This window comes from Gavialis gangeticus, unplaced genomic scaffold, assembly GCF_001723915.1.
Source record: "Gavialis gangeticus isolate Ggan-Ray unplaced genomic scaffold, GavGan_comp1, whole genome shotgun sequence".
Lineage (NCBI taxonomy): Eukaryota > Metazoa > Chordata > Crocodylia > Gavialidae > Gavialis > Gavialis gangeticus.
In genome coordinates, this window is record NW_017729024.1 from 21831856 (window position 1) to 21853617 (window position 21762).

The 21762-nt window shown below is 40.5% G+C and overlaps 1 protein-coding gene across 2 annotated transcripts in view; it reads left to right on the plus strand.

The window, feature by feature from the left end:
* The window catches only part of SSBP2 (single stranded DNA binding protein 2), a 355671-nt gene that overhangs the window by 244462 nt on the left and 89447 nt on the right, over positions 1 to 21762 (plus strand). The window lies entirely within an intron of this gene.

Consider the following 21762-nt stretch of genomic DNA (forward strand, 5'->3'; position numbering starts at 1 on the left):
GTTTAAAGCTCGCCGTATGAGATCAGCCAACCTCGAAGATTTTGATTTTGAAGGTTTGAAGAAATCCCATTCATTTTGTAAATATATCTATTTTATATTTGTAAATATATCTATCTTTACATAAATATATCTATCAGAGATGGTTGAGTGGGGTAGATGAGGGATTTTATTTAAAATGCAAATAATTTGCAAAAAATTTGCACTCTTGATTCCTAGTGCCAATCAAATACTTCAAACTTTGATGTGGGTGTAAGCAAGCTTTGAACAATTAAGCCTCATGTCAGTAGTCCCAACAGATTTAAAATGTGCAGAACTAGTTCTGACATTAAAACAATATTCTGTTACCTTTGGTTTGCAACTATTATTATTTACACTTTTAATATGCTAGGTACTTTACAGACACATGAAAAGCCAATAAGATTACTTGCATAAATAAGGCAAATATTTGTCCCAAAATCACAGCCAGAGTTGGAATTAATTTTTAAAAAAGTCCCACAGAAAGAGGAGTTGAAAAATTAATTATATGTATTGTCACAGACTTTACATTCAGTGGCAGTAAAATTTTTACTCCTTTTTCTAATCCCAAATATATTTTTCTGTGGCTTAAAAATTCATGCAGAGGACAGGTTAGATTTGCATTTTAGACTAATTAAATGAGAGAGAGTGTCTACTGTGCATTAGTGTTACACAAAAAACGTGCTGGCACTATTGCACAGTAACTCCAATTACAGTGCATTGAGTTAGTAGCTGTTATTACAGGTACTAAACTTAATGCACTGTAATTACAGCACATTAATACATGTGTAGACATGGCCACTGTCTATTACTGTTTGGATTAAATCTTAAAAATGTAATCTGGTTAATCACAAATTTTTATATTGAAATTTAGGTTAGAGCAAAATTGGTTATCTTGTGAGCATGAGAAAGAGAAAGGAAGTATGTCTTCAGTTAGGATTTTTAATTACTAAGATTAAAGAATATATATAGAAAGAGCTAAGCTTACTTGGAGTCTTGCTTTTCAACATGGTAGAAATTCCAACATAGCTGAATTTTGTAGTTCATCTCTACCTCTAATAGTGTTTAGCTATATGTTGTTTTGTTGTGCCCCAGGTTACATATAGAGTTCAGATCCAATTTGGACACAAGGAAACTTTAGGCCTTTCTATGGAAATGTACATGTTATTACACAAGAGTCTGGGATTTGTTCCCACAGAAACTAAGCATGGTCACAAATCTCACCCATGTTCAGTTGGTATGGAAAACTTACCTCTTCAACCTATTTTCTGGCATACGGGAATAGTTTAATTTTGATTAGTTGATTAGTTTTGCATGGTTTTTCCTTGACCAATGTTAATAGCCTTTATTTTTAAGTTTGGAAAGCATGTATTTATACATAAGCATTATATTTATACATAATGCTGTAGTATGAGAACCTAAATAGGATACAATTGCTATCTGAAAATTAAATTGCCTTTCTCTTTTTCAAACAATAAAATGCGTATGCGCTTACTAATTTTAAGGCATAGTAATCAGTAGTTTTGTACTGAAGTAACCCATTAAGGAGCAGTTATAATACAGGATTGGCTTCTTAATTTCATTATCATGATTTTACTAACCAATTATGAATTAGAATAGCAACAGAGAACAGACTTGGAGCAGAAGGAGCATAGAATGAATGATCAGCAAGTTTTATACAATATACCATACTTAAAACAGGGGCAATTTCATTTGTATGTAAAATCAACAGGTGGTACAACCATAGTACAGGAATTAATTTGAGATGTTTTCCTGAATCTCTCCTGATGGAAGAAAAGATGCCATTATAATTGGTCAGCATCTGATATTTCTTGGAATAATTATTTCACAAACTAGTCAGTATCCTGAATTTAAAACACAAGCCACCGTTTACATACATATGCCACAATAATCTTTCCCTTTTCTTGCCTTATGATTTAAAAACTGTACAATCTATCATGGCCCTGATTACTATTGACAACATTATAATTGTTTATGTACATTATTTTGCTGCCTTGTAGATCAGAAGCATTATTTTTAAGCTTAGAATTTCTTCATTCAGACAAATCCTGCATTTAATTGCAGAAGTAATAAACCACTGATTTGAGATTTTTCATCTGTAATATTACATATATTAACTGAAGTAATTAAGTTCTTGTACAAATTGAATACTAAAAATTCTCAGTAAGCCCTCCTTTCCAATTTGTATTCAAACAAATGCCTGATGTTTTAGAATATGTTGGGTTAAAATCATTGTTTGGGATGTCAGATATTCAGCAGAGATGTGATTTGGAGGTGCAGCTTGTAAAAAACCATCGCAGTGAGTATTTTCTGGTTGTTAAGTCAGCAGACCGAAGCAATCGTGGTCTCTAGGGAATCTGGAGGAGTGTGTCACTTCTGGAAAGAAGTCATTTCATTGAAATATCATTGTAACTCAGCTCCAAGCTGTAACAGAAATGTGTTTGTGTCCTCTAGTAACATTTGTTATTACTGATTAATCTGATGATACTTATGCATTTTAACAAATTGTAAGATATGTAACTCACTTCTGTATGCAGTTAGTTAGCATTTAGTGTTTCTTTGCTTTGTATAGAGAGATATACTTTATTAAATGGTAGGACACTTTCCTGTTATTTCAGTTGGAAAGTACGTTCTGGAAGCATTTTTGTTGTCATCTCTATGATGATAATAACTAAATGATAGGTAAAGATAGAAACAATAATAAAAATAATAAAAAAGAAAGAAAAAACCCAAAGGTTCGTATATCATACTGTCAGTTTACAAATATAGTCATGAGTAGCTGTACATTTCTTAAATTATTAGAGGATAGCCAATAGTTTGATGACTTCTAGTATGTATTTTTCTGTATTTATACTACAATTTATTATTCCACTTTACACTTTTATACATTTTGCTATTTAGGATTTGATCTTCTTTTCACCTCTCTACTAAAACTGCAGATTTTCAATTAATAAATAAAGCTTTATTAAAATATCTGATTTCTTCATGCTGTGCTTTAGAGAAATAATTTACATTAATCACTTTATAAAATAGTCCTTGGGAAGACTGACTAGCTATGAGATTACGTTTCAATCCAGTCTTTAGACAAATGTTTGATACTCTTAAAATCAATGGAGTTCCTTATAAATCCTTTATGTTATACTTTCAATTGAGTACTTGCATTTAACGGTATATTTCCAAAGTCATGCACAGATGCAGTTCTATAATAGAATTCTATAATAGAATGTCACTATCTCAGCTAAATATAATGACCCCACCGCAGATCGAACATGGCAGTAGACTAAAACAAATTATAATACTATTTCACATTAAGTGAAGGTCCCGTTGTAGTGAAGGTGTTATGTGAGATGGGGTGTTGCACTGAAAGAGAAATAGTCTTGTAGGCAGGTAGGTTCTCAGAATGTCCTTACTCAACAGATCTCTACCTTAGTGTATCCTGAGTCATAATGTTTATATTCATGTTTACTTATTTTGGCAAAAATAACTTTTTACTCCTGCTAGCTGGCCAAGCTGTGGCTTGTTACTAATGGAATTATTACTATAGGTCAGTGACAGAATCTGCATTATTGGTGATGGTGTTTGTCTAAGATGGAGAAAATAGAGCTCCGTTTCATTTTTCAAATAGATTTTCAGATCTTGGGTTATATATGTAGGGCCAACAATTAGAATTCTATGTATTTATTTGTAAATTGAGTAAATCTGATCAGGAATAACTGAGAAATAATAAAAATGGAACATCACAATGCTGTTTTCCCAATGACATCTTTCAGATTTTAAACACAAATACACTTTCATAAAAGAGCCAAAACTAAATATCAAATGCCTAATTAAATCAATAAAAATGCACCAGAGATTAATCTGAGCCAGATTTTCAAAGAATGTGCTCTTTTACATAATGTGGTGATGAACCCACCTTTGTGGGCTAGATCTTCAACTGGTGTAAAAGGAGTGGTGCTGTATGTGAAAATGCACTTTCAGATGAATTTCATAGTTTCTAGGGTCGGAAGGGACCTGAGTAGATCATCTAGTCGGACCCCCTGCCATGGCAGGAAAGAATACTGGAGTCAAACGACCCCAGCAAGGTGTTCATCTAACCTCCTCTTAAAGACCCCCAGGGTAGGGGCCAGCACCACTTCTCTTGGAAGTTGGTTTGAATTTGTTTGAAAGATATTCAATCATTTGATCTGCACTTGCACAAATGGAAGATCCTTTGCAAATATAGCCCTTGTACAAAAAGTGCCAAGGGATGATATTTAGAATATGCGTATACAGTGCAACAGGCCAGGGGTTGGCAATTATTTGATCTGGAGGACCACTTAAGGAGTTTTGGTGAGCTGTTGAGAGCGGGGTGGGGGGTGCTGAGCTGGCTTCCTCCCTCATCATGGCTGTTCGCCCTGACCAACATGGCTGGGGATGCAGGGGGAGAGGTGGGGGAGGTTCAGGGAGATGTCAGTTGATCCTATCCAGCCCTAGGCCCAGCCACCCTGCACCCACCACCAGGTGTGCTAAATGGAGTGGGCGGGCAAGAAGGGTCTCCATGGAGACTGACCCAGGACCACCACAGGCAGAATGTGCTTGGCTGGGCAGATGGGATGGGGCTGTTGGCAGGTGGGGAATGAAGTCTGGGAGCAGGACGGGCAGGCAGGGATCACGGGACAGTGACAGTGCAGGGCCAGGGCCTAGGCAATGCTGCAATCCACTCCCCGCACATCCCTGCGACAGGCACTGGTTCCCTGCAGAATCTCCTTGCTCTCTGAAGTACTACCACAACACAAATAAATAGTATGTGGATCATTTGGCAACAGATATCAAAATTTTGTTTTTGATCTCTGTATTATTTATGTTGAAATTGAAAGGTAGAACATAATCATGTTACATGAGTAGTCCATCTTAGTTAAGTTTAATTTTGCTTCTTATATGTTGATTTTCTTGATATCCTTATTGTGAAAAATCCTCTGATTTGGCTCCAGCTACTACATTTTGACTCCTGTATATTATGTACATGGGAAGTGTTGTATTACTGCTTCTTAGGTCATAATTAAAAGAAGACACCTAAACTCATTCAGGTTAGAAATCTCTGTGATTTTTCAATAAAAGAGTAATTGTTTTGTTCATTTATTTAGTACTATTTCAAAATGATCCTTAATATCAGGTTGGAACCCTATGTTAATTCTTGTGCTTTAGGAATAAATTATGTTTTAGTCGCAACATTTTGCTGGGTCTCTGAATATACCTATAGTGTACTGAATATGGATCTAAGACTCATATATTTTCTTCAGCCTCTGCCTTCTTGTATAGAATAAATAATTCTGGCAAATACTAAGATAAACTTTAACTGTATTATCAGCTACTACATTTGTCTTCCAGTAACTTGCTGTACTGACTTAATAGTGTAAAAGTGTTTCAGGCATTCTCCATTAGGATCTATTTATCATTCATCCAAAAAACAATTTAGCCCTCATTTCAGCCAAGGGCATAAGACTCCATAAGACTACTATATTACTTTCAATAGTCAACAGGAAGACTGCCAAGGAAAATAATACAAAGTTTATTAATAGAATTTAACTTATAAAACTAAATACTATAAATAAAGGATAAATTTCAGGGATATGATTGTTTCAGTACAATTCACTTAATATCAAGGTTTCTGAATTTTTTTAATTCTAGTACCTGTTTTGGAGAGTATGCTATATTGGTGCAAAAAATAGAGTCCAAAGCTTAGAAAAGTGAGTTTACGAAGTATGGATAGGTGTTTGACCACTTTTATGTTTTTGTAGGTCTTTGCTCTGAAAATTAACATTGCTTCTGATGGCTTAGAAAAGCTAATTGTCTTCAGCAACTCCACATCTAGTGTACACATACTACTCCTTCTTTAGGCCTGCCAGAGCCAGAACCTGGACATATTTCTGAAGCACTATAAGGGCTTCCTGCTTGGGTAGGGGTTTAGCAAGCAAAGCAGGGCTGAAATATTATTTAGAGGATCTCTGTCTTATGTTGATATTCTAAGTCCTATTTAAATTGTTCTGTCATTTTCCTGTTTTATAAGTATTCTGTTTCTCTTATTGTAAGTCCCCCTGCGCCTTGTTGGGAAGGGCAGCATATAAATCAAATAAATAAATACTGTGGAAGCTAAGGGAATCCTATAAGAATTGTTTTCAAAGGGAAAAAAACCCTGAAGTTCTCCTTGCATGCCACATTTTGTGCCTATTATGAAGGAATGAAAGACAAGAACCCTAAATTTAAGTAACTAAGTTCTTATGGGGGAAAAAGTAACAGAACAGACCTTGAAAATACAGTGCTATTTCTCTAAGTGTGGATTGAGACATTGTTAATACTCGTGAACAAGTGGGTGAATGAGGCCTAGTTAGGATTTATAATTGACTCAGCTTCCCTTTCCTTTAGAAAAAGAGTACTTTCCTACAGGCATTTGTAGGTATAGAATACTCCTGGACTTCCACCCAACTTGACTGGTAGATACTTTGAAATGATGAGGTTCAAGTAAGGTTTTGCCTGCTCTTTGCTCCCTCAGCTATTTGCTTATTATGGCAGTAGTGGCACTGTGGAACCTCTGTTCTCCTCTATCCAAACCCGTAATCCAGACAGGTTACACAAAAATTTGGGGGTATACCTACATCTCTTTACTCCCTGAAATAAAACTCAAAAAGCAAGAGATACTCTGACTCATTGCAGAAACCATGTAATTAGAAACGTAACAATATGATCAGAGTTGTCTTTGGCCAGAAATAAATGAACCAATTTGCCAGAGAAAATAAATACATCAAATAAAAAAGATTTAGGTATAGATTTTATCTTTTTTAATATTCTAAAATATATCCCACTGGTGAAGTTTACTGATATTCATGAACATTAGATTCTAAGTTTGGGATAACAATAGTATTGTGGCAGATCCCATAATCTAAATATCCCTCCTCACCTTGTCCCCGTCCTGCCACCCATTCCCTTCCAACTAATTCCAAGTCCCAGCCTCCTATCTCCTCTCCTCATTGTCTGGTATCCACATACCAGTTTTTCTCCCCCTAACTTCTTCCCAGATCTCTCCCAATGCCTTCACTAGCAACTAGTTCTAGTCTCTGTGCCTAGCCAGTCCCTACCTCCACACACCAACCTTTAGCTCCTAACCTCAGTCTTTTGCCAATAATATTTTAATATTCCCTGACCCCTGTTCTGAGTCATCTCTTTACTCAGCAAGTCCCAAACTTAATATTTCCCCACTCCCATGATCACAATTATAGCTTGTCTTATCCCACCAAGTCCCAATCTCATCAAATTTCTTAGCTCAATCTGCTGCTTTCTTGGATTTTGTTCCTTTTGCATTCAGGTATACACCTGCTTCATCCACACCGCTTGGATGCCAGAAAAGGGTTATTAAAGCCCCTGGAAAACATTAAATTTATGGCATGATTAACATGTTAGTTGCAACATAAATGGCAACTTGGTCCCATAAATGGTAACATGGCCAATTTATGGCACCATAAAATATCAAACCAGCCACAGAGATGTTCCACATATAATGTAGAACATTTTCATGGGTGGTTTGTGGGGCACCCTAAATTGAACATATGGCATGTCCTGCCCCCATGATATCAATCAACTGGTTGTCAACATCAGGACTGGGGCAGCCCATGGTGTGAAACCAGGTGGGAATCTGTAAATGCCGGAAGGGGGGAGATGATTGGGTCCCTCAGCTTGGCAAATTCAAAGCTCTATATACAAGGCTACCAGACACAGGTCTACAAGTGCTGGGCATGGCTCCCCATGCCTGACATTTGCAGACCCTCAGCCTGGTTCCAGATGCTGGGCTGCCCCAGTCCCCATAGAGGCATGCAAGTTTTGCAAGTGCCAAGCAGAAGGAGCTGATTGGCTCCTCCACTCAACAAATTCAAAACCAGGTACCAACAGCCCAGTCAGGTATATGACTTGAACTTGTCGGTGCAGGTGGAGTCTAGGATAATGATCCCAGGCTCCACATGCCATCACGAGGTGGAAAGCAGCTATTGGGATCTGATCCCCAAAACCATGGGGTCCTGCCATGCACGTGTCTACCACAGGTCTAAGAAAAGTCAATTTTAATTCCTAATCTCAGTGAAGTTCCAGGTAGCTGGGAACAGTAGCTAGAGGGAATGTCTTTCTGTACCTCTGGAATGAAGCATACTCTTGTCACTTTGCAGGACTAGTACATGGGCAATTAGTTCATGTATAAAAGTTATAAGCGGATGGGATATTCTAAGTGAAAACAGACTTTTTGAAATATCTGATAAATTCTAAGGGCCAGATTGTATTCCACCTTTTCCACGTATTTAACATCTCTGGGCTCCTATACATGTGCAGGAAGGCTGCTCTGATATGCTGTAATTACTGCAAAATGGCAGTGAGGGCGCTTTAACTAAAGCTAGTTCAACAAGCTTTAGTTAAAGTATCTCTGCCACCAGTTTTCAGTGCAGGGATGCTGATACACATCAAGTTCTAGGCACTTTAATTAGAGCAGCTCTTAGAGCCACTCTGATTAAAGCACCCTCCCTACCACGCCCCCACTCCCGGACCATGTGTATAAATACCCTATAAGTCTTAGTGTAATCCTATTCACTTTACTCAGGTCCCTAAAAAGCCATCTTGGCTTAACTGATTTTTAGGAAATTAACCAGTGTCTAATAGGCTTGCACACAGACACAGAATCTGGCCTTAGGTCTCTGTGTGCAAAACTCATGTTTTCAATATCATAACTTAACCAAATTTGTGGAAATTTTGAATGAAATAGCTGAAGGCATATTCCTGGCTTATTGATTATCCTGCCAAATTTCAGGTCCTTCTTCAAAAGGATGAAGTTTTTAGATCTCAAAGAAAAGGCCACTGTCATTTTTTTAACTTTTGCAAAACAGTATCCCAAACATGAATATTATTTAAAAAATGGATGTCCCATTCTAACTGAAAATTTCAGTTAAATAAAAAGTGAACTCAAAGTAGTCACTAAACTTGAAAAATCTCAGCCAAATGGGTAAAGTATAATCCACTAAAAATAAAATCTTATAATGGGAAGTATTGGGTAGCTAATAATATATGGTGCTGTCGGTTCCACTTGTAATCCACATACATGCACATACACACATTTATGTACAGAATGTAAACGCGACAAGCCAGAATGACCCATCCCAGGTTGGAGATTAGCTGGCAGGCATTAGGATCCTGCCTCCACTATTACTTGTCTCCTCAGCCATGTGAGGAAAACACCTACAGTGCTCCTTTATCCCTGCAGTGACCTGGGGAGAGAGCCCATGGAAGATGTCCCCCACTGCTAAAGCCCGACATTCTCAGGCTGGACCCAAAGGTTCCACAGGTTAAATCCAGCCCACAGGCCATAGGTTCTTGACCCCAGTTATAAGCCGTGGCCCTGATTAAATTCCCTGGACGTCAAAGGAAAGGAATTTACTGACTTCTTTGAACCCTGGACCTAGCTTCCTTCTGAATCTTGCTTCAGAAAGAAAAAAAGAAAAAAAATATATATATATATGTTGGGCATTGCTTAAGCTGGTTCAGAGTATCTAAACAGCCTTTTCTAATTCTCATTCTAAATCAGATTTGAAATTTTTGTGGAATCAAAGAAAAGCTTTCAGGTTTATCATTAAAGTGATTAGAGCTTTTGCAAAAGAAACATGAATAGTAGGCGTTCTTATTCCACAGAATAGTTTCAGTAGATGCTGCTGAAACACTAATGTTCTGTGAACTGTAAAAATCATGCAGCTCTTCTTCTTGACCTTGGCATCAGGATATTATTATATAGAATATATTAATCTGGATTGCTGCCAGTTTTTTACTTGGAAGTTACTTTCTTTCCCAGCTCATCCAATTCATGTGAAAAAAGGTTAGAAATCTTCATGAGAATTTTCTTTAGCTACATCGGCACTAGAATTTTACGTATAGCATTACTGCCATTTTTAATTTTTTAAAGTACATGTATATTGAATTGCTTTTACTGGCACAGCACCTTTTTACCACAGTGGCTTATATGGGCAGAAAAATGTCTGACTCTAGTACATTTCCCAATGTTAGTTCCCACCAGTGTTAGTACTGGTAATTACTACCCTACCAATACTAAAGCAAAGTTAAGTATGGGGCATCTGTAGTGAGGCATTCTCAACCAGTCAACTGCTGATGTGAATTTCTACTTGTTTTAGGTTCCAGCAAAAATTTGTCTCAAAAAAATTTGGTCCCTCTCCTTATATGATGCCTCTTAAGACATAATGAGGAGTGCAGAAGAACACATCTATACCTAGTATCCAGATAGCTAGAGAAATCCCAGAATCAGGGAGACCCTGACTGTAATCAAGATGCCACTGAAAGAAATTAAGTCTTTCCAGAAACTTCAGATCCCTTTAAAGCATGGGCGGGCAATTATTTTGGGCGGAGGGCCACATACCCAGTTTTGGCAAGCTGTCGAGGGCCACATGGGTAGCCCCACCCCTTGATAGGTGCCCTGCCCCCTGGTCACCATCTTGGGGACCAGTGTCTCAGGGCCAGCACCGGTGGGGCCCAGAGTGGGGCTCAGGCTGGCAGGGGTCTGTGGAGCCGGGTTGGACAGCACCAGCAGGGAGAGGGGGGAGCTGGCCCAGCTCCATAGAGCCCCTGCCACCCAGGTCTCTGTACTCCTGCTGCCCTGCTCTGCACCCCACTGGCACTGGCCCCTGGACACCACTGTGGGCCCCATGCACCTGCTCACTCCTAGTGCCCCCCAGCCCCGTGATACAAACGGGAGGGCAGCGTACAGCCCTGACACCCTGCTACGCAGCAGGGAACGAGCTGGAGCTGAGTGTGGGGAAAAGCTGCTCCTCCCTTGCCCCATGGCCAGCGCTCCCTGCTGCAGCCACTCACAGCCCATGCAGGGATGTCCTGAGCAGAAACAGGCAGGGGCCGGGGCGGAGAGGCAGCAGATGTTTGCAGCTGGCCCAGGTTCTGAGTAGCTGCTGACAGCTACAGGGTGAGGAGCAAGGGGCTGGGTGGCAGGGGCTTTGGGTGGGGGGCAAGGGGCACAAGCAGGACATCCTGCCATGTACCCCCTGTCCTCATTTTGTTTTGAGCAGGGACTGGCAGCACCAAGCGGGGTGCAAGTGGCTGTAGTGCAGGGCACCAGGCATGGGGCAGGGCAGGGACCACTTTTCCTGTGCTCAGCACTAGCTTGTAACCCGCCCCATTGCCAGCCTGGGCCCCAAGCTGGCTCTGGGCTCACCCATCGGGGCTGCGCATGGCAGCAGCAGCTGTGGCCAACCAGCTTGCAGCACCGGGCAGTGTTTGCCACTGCCACCTCAGGGCTGCCCAGCACGCAAGCTCTGGGCAGGCAGCAGCAGCAAACACTTCTTGGCACTGTAAGCAGAGGGGCTGCAGCTGCTGCCACCATGCGCAACCTCAATGGGCAAGCCCAGAGCCAGCGCAGGGCCCAGGCTGGCAGCAGGGGCGGTTTGCAATCTGGTGCGGGCCCTGAGGGACTGTGCAGGCTGCTTTGCCCTGGGCCATGGGGGCTCAGCGAAACCGGAAGTGCCACGGTGGGCACTTCTGATTTCACTTTTCCCTTACAAGCTGGCATGCCACTTAATAGAGCATGCTGGCTTGTAAGGTGCTGGATAGTACAGCTTTTACTGTAGTTGGAAGAAAGTTCTTTGAAAACTTTCGGGCATATCTGATGAAGGGTGTTCATGCCTGAAAGCTTGCAAAGACTTTTTTCCAACCATTTAGTTGGTCTAATAAAAGATATCTCATCTACCCATGGGGGGGAAAAGCAGCCCTGCCCCGTACCTGGTGCCCCATGCTGTAGCTGTTTGCAGCCTGCCTGTGGCTGCCTGTGCCTGCTCTGGACAGTCCCAGGCAGGCTGAGAGCGACTGCAGCAGGGAGCGCTGGGCACAGGGCGGGCAAGGGGGCACTTTTCCCCACACTCAGCTTTTCCCCAGACTCCTTCCCTGCCCTTCCCCCCCACCCTTACCTCAGGTTCCCCGTGCCAGGGAAGCCACATGGTCCCAGGCCAGAAGCCCCTGGTGGGGCTTCTGGCTGGGGGTGTGAGGCTGGGTGGGCCTGCTGTTGCAGGAGCCCACCCGGGGCTTCCCCTGGGGCCTACTGCCTTTGGTTCCTGTCATTTTTGACAGGAACCAAAGAGAAATATTAATTTTCTAAATTTTTTAGGGTCCCCGCAGGCTGGATAGAATGGCCTCATGGGCTGGATCTGGCCTGTGGGCTGTATTTTGCCCACCCCTGCTTTAAAGGATAAGCACCCTTTGAATTATCCCCTTTTCACTGTCTCTCTGTAGGCCAATTCAGAGGCCTATTTGTGTATCCACGGAAGAGAATCACACTGGACTTAACTTGTGCTATTTTCACATTTGACACTGGTAGGAGAGGAAGGAGAAGATGGCTCTAAACCACCTTTCTATGTCTTCTTATCTTGGAACTACCTGGGGGCGAGACCAGCTCTAACAGAAATTATGCTATTTTAAGGGTTACTCTAACATGCGTCTCCAGAAATGATCCCTTAGGACCCCTTAGGGGTTATCAGCTAGGGCTATGTGTACCCCTGGGGGGTACTTGGGAAGGCCCTAGGGGGTACGTGCGGGCAGGTGGGGACGGAGCGCCACCACTCACCACCCTGCGCCACCACCTTCCAGGAGCAGGGATGGGGCAAGGGCAACAGCACCCCTGTGCAGGCCACACATGTACCTCCTGGCTGGCTGGACACAGAGGGGGAAGCTCGCACATGGCAGCCACCACTGCCACAAACCATCCCCTCCTCTCCCCACTCTGTGCCCGGCTGTTGGGGATTTACTTACTAAAATAAGTTGAAAATCTCTGCTTTAGGATGAGGACAGATGAACAAAATACAGCCAGTTGAGAGGTGCATCACCTGTTTCAGCACAATTGTTCATCTGCCTACTCTTCTTACTCCATGGTAAACAGAAACTAGGCACATCTACATGTGCATTAATGTGCAGTGGTTACTGCATGTTTAGTTTAATACCTGTAATAACAGGTGCTAACTAAATGCTACTGCTCAGTGGCACCGATGCATGCATTTTAGATGATGCAAATGCACAGTAGACAAATTCTACTTTGCATTAGCACAGGTTTTGTCCACAGTGCTAATGTACCATAGAATTATTCTACTGCACTTGAAGAGTCTCGTGTAGACACACTCACCACAAACTAAACTAGAGTAGCTTAATCCTGAATGGAACAGGGCTAATTGTCATGGTTTAGCTTTTATTTAAATGGGCAGAAGGACTGAAATTGCTGAACAATTGACATAAAGTCAGTCTCCATCCAATTTGAATTTGCCATAGTTTCTTCATTAGCTCATACCCTGAGTTCCATTATATCAGTGACAGTCACCAGACCACAGTGCATGCCAACTTAATTTAACAAATAATTGATGTAAAGTTTTTTCATTGTTGAATGTTTAGTTGACAGGAATATTCAAATATTGCATAATGTCCTGAATATTTTTCACATATTCTATACTAACTTTCCCTTTTGTATTTATCCTCCTTTCTTTTTGGATTATTTTTCTGTTTCTGCCCCCTTTTTCCCCTAATTTTTTCTCTTTTTCCAACATCTCCCTCTCTTCGTGAATAAGGCAGATATCTACCTTTGAGAATTAAAATATGCTGTAGTTCCGTGGGTGCTCTTTTTTGGATTGACTTCCCTCAAACTTAAATTGCTGTTAAATGAGCACCTATAGACATGCTGGACATCTTGGAGCAGACACAATTAATTGAGTATGCTGGAACACAATTAATGCACTCCAGCAGCCTCCATGTCACTTCTATTTAGTGTCCCGTTCTTCAAAATGGTGACAGGGGTGCTTTAACTAAAGCTTGTCAAATAAGCTTTAGTTCAAGTGTCCCTGCTGCCATATTGAAGCATGGAATGCTGAAACATGTGACGGTGCAAGGTTGTTGGTTGTAGGCATGTTGGTCTAAGGACATAAGCAGGCAAGGTTCTTTGGGTAGATGTGATATCTTTTATTAGACTAACTAAATACAGTAAAAGCTTTTTTATCTGACACCCCCGGGAAACGGAGGATGCCGGATAACAAAATATGTCAGTTAACTGAGCAGCGCGAACAGGTGTCTTTACCTGTTCGGGCCGCCGCCTCTCCCGCCACGTCCAAGGCATTGCCGCCCCTCCTGCTGCATCACCACCCCTCCCATGGGCCCCGCAGGCCCCAAGGGACAGGGAGGGGGGACCCATGCAGGCTGCTTTGCCCCGCGTCATGGGGGCTCAGTAAAACTGGAAGTGCCACAGTGGGCACTTCCGGTTTCGCTTTTCCCTTACAAGCTGGCATGCTGGTTAATAGAGCATGCTGGCTTGTAAGGTGCCGGATAGCGCAGCTTTCACTGTAGTTGGAAGAAAATTCTTTGAAAGCTTTTGGGCATGCCTGATGAAGGGTGTTCATGCCTGAAAGCTTGCAAAGATTTTTTTCCAACCATTTAGTCGGTTTAATAAAAGGTACCTCATCTGCCCAAAGAACCTTGCCTGCCTGTGATGCTGTAGGCAATTTAATTAGAGCGACTCTGAGAGAGCTCTCAGAGCTGCTCTAATTAAAGTGCTCCCCCCACCCCCACCCTGCTCCAACCCAGAGCATGTGTATAGAAACCCTAAGTTACCATTTTAGAGCATCAGGACACTAACAAGTTACGGTGAAGGAAAAGGGGATTTGGAGGGTAGTAACTGCTCCATGCTACCTGCTACAACCCAGGCTAACTATCATTTACCCTGAAAAAAGTATGTGCATATAGGCAATTACTAAGAAGTGGCCACCATGTTCTATATACTATTCCCTTTTGCCTTACAATAAATGGCTTGCGTGCCCGGGCCCCAATAGTCAAAATAACCTGCCCTTAAAATCTCATCTTGAAAACTTACCAGCCCAAACATAAAATTAACATAATCACCTTTGCCATCCTAAAAGAACAAGGAATTAGTATTTTACTCACCCATGAAAAGAATTTACTCCATTCTGGCAAAGTTGTGAATAGCATTGTGTAAGACTGAATTAAATACATCTATATTCTGCATTGACAAAAATGTTTGAGAGAGGGTGTTACAGAGACATAACTCCTGTTTCCCTCTTCAACCAACATAAACAGATGCTGTTTTCAGTACGTTCTATTCAAAGCATGTAGTACGTGGCCTTCAGAAACCCAAGCTAATTGTATCAACTGTGAAAACAACACCTAATGAAACAAGAACTATTCCTATTAATGTAAGCACAATACATAATAGAGGAGGTAATTTTCAACCATTTATAACATTATCTTGTTTTGATTATGTAATAGAGTGCCTGTTAGTGAGAACACATGTGACAAAGTGACTTTGTTTACTTAAAAGAAAAAGAAAGCCAGTGATTAAGGAAATATTTGCCTCTTGTTGAATTCTGCAGATCCCTGCTTTTCTTCTACATTACATTCTGATTTACCCAAGCCTTGCATCTTAGTCAGTGTCTTTTCTTCTGAGATCTTGAGGGGCTTTTAGGAGACTGTCCGTGTAACATTTTTATGAGCTACTCAACCCTACTTGGATTAAGCACTGTCCCATGGAAATACAAGACAAATTATTACCTCCAGGCTACAAGCTTTTCAAATATTTTTTTGTTAAATTGTATTACACCATGCAGTAAGTAAGCAATGTTATTATTCATGATGTCACAGTCTCTGTATCTTCTTCTGAAAGAATTCCACCTAAAGGACAGCAAAGATACTTCTTTGAAAAATTTCATTGGGATTTAAAAACTCCTGATAAATTAAACAGCCTGCTAATTTAAATCAGTTCCAAGACGAACTTTGTTATAGAAAAAAAGATGTAAATATTATGGTGTAAATCTAAAATCAAATGGGCATATTGGTTAATGAATTTGATTAGAATAGTTATGGATTAACTGAAGTCCAGTCATTTTCTTTATAGAAATACAGTAAAAGCTCTGTTATCTAGCATTCTACTAGCCAGAATACTCTATTAACCAGAATTTCTGGCTGGCCAGCCAGATGTGGGGTGGATGGTGGGGGAAGCTCGCACGCGGCGGCCACTGCCACCACCCTGTACTGCCACCGCTCCACATCTGGCAAAACCATCCACCTTCCACTGGTGCCACTCCACATCCATCTGATGCTGCTGCTCCCTCTCTCCCTGGCCGCTCTCTGCTTCCAGCAGAAAACCACCGGCCTCAGGTAACTGGAATTTTTATATACCCGGCACCCCCCATTTCCCACTCATGCCAGAAAACAGTGCTTTTACTGTACCTTGATTCAGGCTTAGAGGCTTGTCTTCAAGACACTGTGAACAACATGTTATAAAAACTGCAAAAAAAGGAACAGCTTCAAAGGTGCTTTTGTGTAGATTATTAAATAAGATTCAAATATTTTGCACAGTAAATTATTGAAGTAATTAATTAGTCGTTGTTTTCTTATTTATTTAATGACTAAAACTACTTTGGTAAAAAAACAGTATAAACAAATGACCTCAATAGCTACTGATGATAGACTCATGGTTCATTCTTCACTTATTTGCGTGATTATTTTGTTGTCTGGGAATGCCTGAATAGATCAAACCGATTAAATTAAATTCTCTGACTAGTAAGTTATATTATTAATTGTAAAAAGATATCTTAATATAAAATCAAAATAAAAGTTTGTTTTTAAAGAGGTAAAATATTTTATGAAGAGATTAAACAATTTCAATTCTGCCATTTCATTTTTTTAGGGAATGCAGGGAGAGAAAATTGCAAATATTTAAGGTGTCAACCAAGTTAAAATATGAATGATGTGCAGCTTGCAGTACACACAGAAATAAGCTACAACAAGGGGTTGTGAAAAGGATACCTGTGAATAATTCATCAGTAATGGGTTAAATCAAAATATTTCAGTGCAACCTATTTTTATTTGTTTATTGATCCACATAGCATGTTTTAACAGTACATTTCTTTGTATTTTGAAGACTAGAAATATAATATGCCAAAAACAAGTACATACAAAAGACTAGAGCTCTTAATTAAAACAATTACAGTGTTTTATTTCCAATGGTGCTGTTTCATTGCCATGGTCTTTAAATAATAATTTCTGTCATGCACTTTATGCATCTTATTCTTTTCCAGAGCCTAACACTGGCTCTAGGTGTTTCACAGTCATTTAAATAATATCCTCACAATAATCTTAATGTAAATAAGCAACATACTTAATGATAATGTAAGAGAACAATGGCAAAACTGGCCACCATCACAGTGATAACCCAAGCTTAAAAACCACTCTATTTTCCTTCTCATTTCAAAAGCGTGAAAAAAAACTTGTGTGTGCCTGTTAGCTTAATAAATGTTACTGTCACCAGACATGGTTGAGAATCAAGTTTCAGAGCTAAAAGCCTCTCAAAGAATACAATTCCAGCACCCCTGTTCCTTTTAAACTGAGGCAGTATTGTACAGAGAGACAGACAGTCCCTTGAGTAACCAGATCCAAAATCATTTAGGGCTTTCTAGGTTAAAACCAACACTGAACTCCACCCAGAAGTGTTATGGTCTATAATCAAATCACAGGGGACAGTAACTTTAATAAAGTTAATTAACTTAATTAAATTAGTTAATTAACTCAATTACACTTGTTTTAAACAGCACAAAGCAAAGAGCCCCATAGCTAACACCTGACTCCTGAAACTACTAAAATTAAGAATAAATATCTCATCTTTGACTCATTGCTAGTAAAAAATGTTGCACAAAATTATCTAAGTTTTTGCTTTCTTCCCCCTTTCACTGTCACCAAAGAAATTCCCTTTCTCACATCACAATGTCTTAGCATACAATAGCATTGCTAAGTTCTTTTTGTCATTCTCCAATGGCCCTCCAAAGGCAGCTACTGGAACACAAAGTAATGTTCAGAGCAAGTTATACAAGCCCAATGATCCATTACACACACAGGAGAACTTGGGGTGCAGACAGAAGTGCAGTTAGTCCCTCTCTAACTCAAAACGCATTGCAGGAAGTGTTCTGAGTTACAACGATCCCCCAGACCAAACAGAAGTTCACTCTTGGTTCCAGGAGGGAGGATAATCAGCTTATGGCTGCAAGCCTGCAACTGGTTTCCCCTCACAACAGCCCCTTCTCTCTCCCACCCTGTCCCTGTTTCAGAATGAGAGTAGGAAAAAGGAGGAGAGGGAGCTCATTCTAGGGATTCTCCAGTCAGCACTGGAAGGTATAGTGGGTGTACTGGTGGGTGGGCTCCAATACACCCACCTTACCCTCCAGCACAGCTGAAAAACTCCCAGACCAAACTCCCTCCGCTCCTTTTCCTCCCTCCCATTCTGAAAACAGCTTGAGGCTAGGAGGCAGCTCAGAAAGAAGTTACAGAAGATGTTCTGTTTTGAAACATCTTCATTTGACCCCTCATGCAATGAGGATTAAAATTTTTGCCCAACTAGCCATTTTAAAGCAGTTTGCAGCTGTGCACTTGTGTTTAGACATGGCTATAGACCACTTCCTGTGGTATTTTGCCAGATAGGGCGAAAATTGTCACTTCTGTCTGCACCCTAAAAACAAGCTGCTTCCCCACACCTAACACAGCAATATAATATTCAGTTCTTTTCAACCTCTCCTGTTCTAGAGAACTAGAGCCTCTTCACTTCCATAGCAGACAATATCCCAAATCCACAAAAAAAATAGTGGGTTCCTTCATATGTAGAAATTATTTTTATTCTGTATGTTGTTTTTCTTCAGGACTGGTTTAGAGAGAGAGTCCCAGAAAGCTGACTAGGAGCTCACTTGTGTGTACCCAAGCTCTGTTTGAGGAATCATTGTATAAAGTTGGGTGTTTCCACTGCTGATGGATAGAGTAACGGAGACCAAACGTATCTTTTATCAAGCTTTATATAAATATTTGGACTCCATGATGTAAAATTTCATCATTAGATATCAATTTAATAAATTATGTTAGCACCGTGTTACTGATAATAGCAACATATATCTAGAATGATTTATTCCTTTTAGTATTTTCCCAGTCTATGTTGTAGTATTCACTCTGGGCCAGATCCAGCTTGGTCATGTAGCACTTCTGCTCAAGGCACTGAAATATCTGAAACTTAGCCCCAGAAGGCAGACCTGGTTTAACTGGATTTAGGCACTAGGTTCCCACTAAAGAGAGGTGCTGAAGCATAGCCAGTAGGAAATGCTTAAGTGCAGGGGTGTGTCTGAAAGCCTGTACCTCTCAACAGTTGAGGTGGCTGGATCATGCTGTAAAACAGACAGTTCTATTTACTTATAATCCAGAATGCCTATTCCTGCTTCTGCAGGGAGGAACCTAAATGACTGATGGTGGTGACTGTAGAGCAGGGACCAGAACCCAGGTTTCTGTCCCGTCCTGTCCCCCCCAGGTAACCTGGGTCTCCCCTTTCCTCAGCTGAGGAAACAGTGAGGTCCACAAAAAGGGTCCAAGGACAAAAAAGAAAGATACATTTATTCATTCATTTTGGGAGACTCTTTAAGATCTAAACACTCTTTGAGTAGTCTTTCTCAGCTTGAAGCTCCAGTGGTGACTGATTTCAGCATCTCACTAATGTATATACATTTAACATTGTTGATTTTAACTCTGCTGTTTTCATTCCTTAGCCAGAAAGCCAGTACCTATAGAATGAAAGACATTCGTTCCTATGGCCACAGCTACCTCTGGAGCTAGTTTATCCATATTGTAGAGATTTGTGAAGCAGCAACATAGATTTCTATTCATACTTTTACTAGGCATTATTTATTGATATTACAGTTTGATCCTTGGTTTGGCAGGTCCATTTTGTCTTAAACTCCTGGCCCCTCCTTGACCCTTTAGCTGCCATCTGCTGGGGAAGGGGTACTGCTTGCCAGTATCTCATAAGTGGAAATGCTGGAACCATTAGAACAAAGAGATTCCTAGTAGTAATTTATTCATCAAGACTTGCTTTTTCCATGCACACTAGTTTTCTTTTCTGCCTCAGAATATATTGTGTTTCAGGACCCTGCAAGACTGGAGAAAGAACTGAGGTGTACCAAATGGTACCTGCTTTCTATGAACAGGACCAATGATGTCCTTAAAGAGCCAAACAGACACAACTTTTTTATGAAGTTCTGCCAATTGATGGTAGAGGCTCCAGATCCCACAACCATGAGTGAAGAGAAGTGACTCTTCAAGAACAACTTCTAGTAAATAATTCATCTTTATCAACTGTGGGTCTATAGAATAGCTCCATTAGCTTGGGCTAATCTTGCACAAAAATGCATTGTGAGCCAAATGCCTTGCTAGCTCAGGTATATATGACTGATTTTGTGACCAATTTCAAAGTTAAAGTATTGTATCAATCAGCCCTGCTGAACGTATGGAGTTCAGGATAAACATGTTTGAAATAAATGTAAAATAGGGTATCTGGGGAAGAAGGGCTACTGTATTTTATCCAGCCTACTTCAGAAGGACTTAAAGTGGGACAGTGGATACATACACCTGTACAATCTCAGGACGAAAAGCTTTCTTCTGGCACAAATGGGACATCTGTCAATAGCCTAGATGATCTGGCCCTTTTTGCTAACAAAATCTACTGCAGGAAAGAAAGCAACTAGAAACTAAAAGTAGAGAAAGAGAGAGTTACTGGTGTTAGTCTGAAGACAGGCAGAAGGCAGGGCAATGTCAGTATCTTACAATGCCTATAGACGCATTTGTTCATGTTCTAATTAGAACACATCAGAGCAGACACGATTAATCGAGTCTGCTCCACGCTGTAATTAGAATGCTCTAATTAAAATGTTATAACTAGACTGCTCCAGCGTCACCTTACCGTCACAAATATTAAGAGCCCATGCATTTTAAAATGGCTGTGGGGGCGCTTTTTCTAAAACTCATCGCACGAATTTTAGATAAAGTATCTCACAGCCATTTTGAAATGCTTTAATAATCATGATGGTGAGCCATCTTAATTAGAGCAGCTGTCTAGGAACTGCTCTAATTAACTCCGCCCCCTCCATCCTCACTGCTGAGCACCTGTATAGGCAACTTGAAAGATTAACTCATTAATCTTGAGAGAGGCATGAGCTTTTGTGGTCTGCAGCCTACTTTGTCAGATGCTATGAATGGACTTGCAGAGAACAGTGGTACTAAATAGGAAGAAATAAGATCATTTAGATACAAAAGATAAGGAAAAGGGAAAGAAAGGAGAGGGCATTGCTGAGACAGGGAAAGGTGAGTTGAAGAGAACAAAGGGGATAAACAGAACAGTTAACCCATTGAGGGATATAAGGTTTAAAAAAGCCTGTGTATGGAATGGAATAGGAATCCAGAGTCTCTGCTGAAAACATACTCAATAAAGTCCAGTAACCCTGCTCTCTGCAAGTCCATTCATAGCATCTAACAAACTAGCCTGTTGCATACAAAAGCTCATGCCTCTGAATGAGTTAGTCTATAGGGTGCCACATTGCCCAGCCTTCTAGAAACTAAAAGTAAATGAGGTTCCAGTACGTGATAACAATAACAGTTTGGTTTCTATTTTTGTGATGATCTCCTGCTTGTAAATTGCCAGGAGCTGTATTCCTTATGTGCTTATTCCATTTGAAAGATTTGCAAAGGTAACTAATTTCATCCTCTGATTCACTTCTTAGAAATACTTTTTTCTTTGCCTTTCCAAAAATGTAACTGAATTCTTTTAATCTGTCATGATGGTTATTTTGGGGACTTGTA